The sequence below is a fragment of the Acinonyx jubatus genome, chromosome F2 (assembly GCF_027475565.1).
Source record: "Acinonyx jubatus isolate Ajub_Pintada_27869175 chromosome F2, VMU_Ajub_asm_v1.0, whole genome shotgun sequence".
Lineage (NCBI taxonomy): Eukaryota > Metazoa > Chordata > Mammalia > Carnivora > Felidae > Acinonyx > Acinonyx jubatus.
The window spans coordinates 81,032,559-81,036,832 of NC_069394.1; the positions used below are offsets into that span (position 1 = coordinate 81,032,559).

The 4,274-nt window shown below is 41.4% G+C and overlaps 1 pseudogene; it reads right to left on the reverse strand.

Moving 5' to 3' along the window:
- Window positions 1-2,509: 2,509 nt before the first annotated feature.
- On the reverse strand, window positions 2,510-4,063 carry LOC128312869 (cytochrome c oxidase subunit 5B, mitochondrial-like; annotated as a pseudogene).
- Window positions 4,064-4,274: the final 211 nt, after the last annotated feature.

The window sequence follows — 4,274 nt, forward strand, 5'->3', positions numbered from 1 at the left end:
CAGCAAGGGATCTGTTGCTTTGATGGCAGCTCACAGGACAAAGGCAAAGCCAGGAAGGAAAGAGAGCACAAGGCTGTCTCCCTGTGTTCTTCTGCAGCTTGCTTTTTAGGAGCCTACAGCCTTTGAAGGCCATGCCATCACTCCACATTACTAATCACTGAAAATTCAGTCCCTAGTTGTCCTTCATCTCTTTTTGCTTTGCACACATTGATTTGATTTGTTTGGGGGAAAGTGTTCTAGATGACCTACGGTGACCAGGAAATATTGTGTGAAGTACAAAACGTTCTCCAGGAATCCATTTTTTTGTGAACAAGATGTTAAGTGCCGCTAAAATTGTCAGTAGACAAAAGTGAGAAGAGTGCATGTTGTGGCGTCCACAGTTCTCTCCTTCCTACAGACAGACGATGCCCTCAAAATTCTGACTGCTTCATTTTTTCCAGGGCATGGAAAACATGGGCAACTGCAAATAATTTGGTGATTGTAATTTTATGGACAAGTGTTTTATCTTCACACCTGGGTGTTTAGTTTTCCTAATGAAGTCAGAAAGTTGCCTCTTTATGACTTTTCTGACTTTGGAACTAAGAGGTTTTTTTTGTTTTTGTTTTTGTTTTTTAATGTTTTAAGTAAACTCCACACCCAGTGAAGAGCTCAGTGTGGAGCTTGAACTCACAACCCTGAGATCAAGACCTGAGCTGAGATCAGGAGTTGGATGCCTAACCAACTGAGCCCCCCAGGTGCCCCGTATGATTTTTAAACAAATCCTTGAAGCCTAGCAACCATAGAGACCATTCACAGAGTACTTTCATAGGATATTAGCTAAAATCTTAAGCTTAAAAGGGTGCTAAATTAATATGCAGAAATATGTAACAAGAAAGAAGGGAGATAAGGATGAAAGGATGAAGGGAGGGACTGGAGAGAGTATAATCTGGGAGAAAGCAAATATTTCACAGGAACAAAAATTCTGTTAAATTGGAGTATAAAGTTACAGATGACAGAATCTGGAAGGTTTGGAGGTTTTCTTCCTAACCATTTGGAATAACAAAAGACTTGAGGAGGATAGAGACACAGTGGCAACAAAAAGTGGAGGAAAATGAAGCCACCATAATTCTTACAAACATTATTATTGTTGAGACCAGGATTTGATCAGTTTTTTTGTAAAGAGCTGTACTGTAAATATGTGAGGCTTAAAGGCCATTCAGTCTCTGCTACAACTGCTCACAGAGAAAGCACCATAGATGGAACATAAACAAATAAGTATGGCTGTGTACCAATAAAACTTTGATTTATAGACACTGAAATTATAATTTAATATAACTTTCATGTATCACAAAATGGTTTTCTTCTTTCATTTTTTTAAACATCAAAAGATGTTAGAATCATCAAATTGTAGAATCAATTAGGAATTGACATAGCCTGAAGGCCACACAAAAACAGGAAGTAGTGGCCAGATTTGGCCCAGAGGCTGTGGAAGTAAGGTCATTGATGAGACAGGACAGAACCTAACCACCCATTGTGTGGGAAAGAGGAAGAGGTGGGAATTTGGCTAGAGCAGTAAGTAGATATGTCCCCCATAGCAAGAGTGTTGGCATGTTGGAGAGCTGACTGGGGAGCTGGGATCTAGCCAGGCCAATGTCAGCAGCTAAGAACCATCTTTGCTGAACAGATAGTAGCAGGTCTCCATGCAATGACAATGTTTCTAGTAGGGCAGGTGTTAACAAGAAAAGCCATCGGTTTGACATGGGAGCTCTGAGACATAAGGGCTATAAACCTAGGGGTACAGGTGCGGGCAGGTGGAGGAGCTGACAAGGTGATCAGGGTGCAGTCCAGTGGGCTGGGCATCACAGAAGATTCCAGTCCCCGTGGGGAAAAAAAAAAAGTGTCACTCAGTATTCAGGGAAGCAACTCTGTCATCAGGCAGGCTCAGAGGCATGCCTCACCTAGTACCCATCCTAGTGATCTCTGAACAGGGCTTAAGGCCACAAGACAAACCCTGTTCCCACACTGTGGCAGCTATAATGTTCCTTATATTCTGCCAGGCATTTCCAGATCAAATCAAATACTAGATGAGACCGAGCATAAAATTGAGAAGGACAATGAAAGGCATAGACTGGCAAGTGTAATTTGAGAGTGAATTCCAATATATAACAACAATTAGTAGAATCACTTATAAGAAAGACAGTTAGTTACCTTCAAGGATACTGGCCTCATACTAGCTTTCTGGATCCTTGGGCAACCTGAAGCTTTAAGCCTCTTAAGTATTGAGATAAACCATGCAAGCTGTTGGTTATAAGATCTCAAATCTGACAAGTCACTGCATCATAACAATATCCAGGAAATACTCCACTCTCAAAGGAGGTATCTTCAGACTCCATTTTGCCTGGACATTCCCAAAAGCCACTAGAAGAGCAAGATGGGAGGGATCTAGAAACTTTAAACTTCTGCATGGATCTTCAGGTCCCTAAATGTGATGGAGGTAACATTAAAACAAGCCCTGTAAATGTCAGAGCCCAGGGTGACTTGGAGTCTTATCTAGACCTCAAAGATAGAAACTATTAGCCTCAAATAACTAACAGAATTTTCTAATACACAATTTACTGAGCATACTGCCAATTGATTCATCAGCTTGAGTTTCCCTCACTTTGGAGGGGAAAATATTGAGCCATGTAAACACCATTTTAGCAGACACAAGTTGCTGGTCAACCCTAAGATACAGTTTTTACAGAATAAAGAGTTGCAGACATTTATTAAGAAGAAAGCAGTCAAAACAAATGAAGATGGAGAATTGGTACAGTAGCAAATTACAGAAAAGTGAACAAGTATAATGTCAGAAGTAAGTAGAAACAAAGAAAACTGGAGATCTAGCGGAGGAATTGTATCCAGAAGCAGGTGTTTCTTTAAGTAATAGATAAAGTTCAAAACGATAAGATAAAGGCCAAAAGAAAGAACATCCAAAATGGAAGATTTTTAAAATAGTAGTGCAAACTTAGAAATCTAAACCAACTCTGGAAAAAGAAAACTGTTTTGTTGAATAACAAAAAACTTTATTCCCCAAAATTAAAACTAAAATTACCTTATGATCCAGTGATTCCCACTTGGGTATAAATCCAAAAGAACTCAAAACACTATCTCAAGGAGATATTTGCACACCTATGTTCATCACAGCATTGCTCACCGCTTCCAAGAGATGGTGGAAGCAATCCAAATGTCCTTTTACAGATTGATAAGGAAAATGTGGTGTGTGCATGCAATATTATTCAGCCTTTAAAAGGAAGGAAATTCTCACTTTTTTTTTAATGGGAGAAGGAACTAATATAATAGCTAGTCTTTACTGGAAAGAAGAAACTTTACAGAACATTTTGAGTAAGTTAGAGCAGAAGGTCAGTGGGCCAACTGGTGGGGCACCAGCTTGTAATGGGTTCCACAGTGAGGGCATAACTGAGACTTGCCTTTGTGCAGCCAAAACCAGATGACTGCACTACTGTCCCCTTCACAGATGCGGTCCATCGCTCACTTGTTGGTAATGGGACTAAATTAGGGTCTTCCTTGGTGGCTGAAGCTGCCATTGGGCCTAGTATATTATATGGGTCCAGTCCCTTCCATGCAGCCATCATGACCTCCCTCTCCAGCCCAGTCACCTGCTGGTCTTCAGTAGAAACACCACCTCCAGATGCCATGGAGTGCACTGCAGCAACTTCATTGGGACCACAGGCCCTAAGGGCTGGCAGCCAGTGCTCCAACTCCACAAAGTAAACTTGAAGCCATGATGTCCACTACAAACAGTGACACTTCCCAAAATTCTCACTTTTGGTACTACGTGAGGAAACCTTGAAGACGTTGTGCTAAGTGAAAAGACACAAAAGGACAATTACTGTATGATTCCATTTATATGAGGTATCTAAAGTTGCTAATTCAGGGGCGCCTACATGGCTCTATCCGTTAAGCATCCAACTTCGGCTCAGGTCACGATCTGGCAGTTCGTGGGTTTGAGCCTCCCATCGGGCTCTGCGCTGACAGCTCAGAGCCTGGAGCCTGCTTCAGATTCTGTGTCTCCCTCCCTCTCTGCCCCTCCCCCACTCATGCTCTGTCTCTCTCTCTCAAAAATGAAAAACGTTAAACAAAATTAAAGTTGCTAATTCATAGGAACAAGAAGTAGAAAAGTGATAGCCAAGGTTGTGGCGAGGGGGGTGAGTGTTTAATGGATTTAGAGCTTCAGTGTTGCAAGATGAAAACGTTCTAGAGATCTGTTGCACAGTTATGTGAATATACTTAGCACT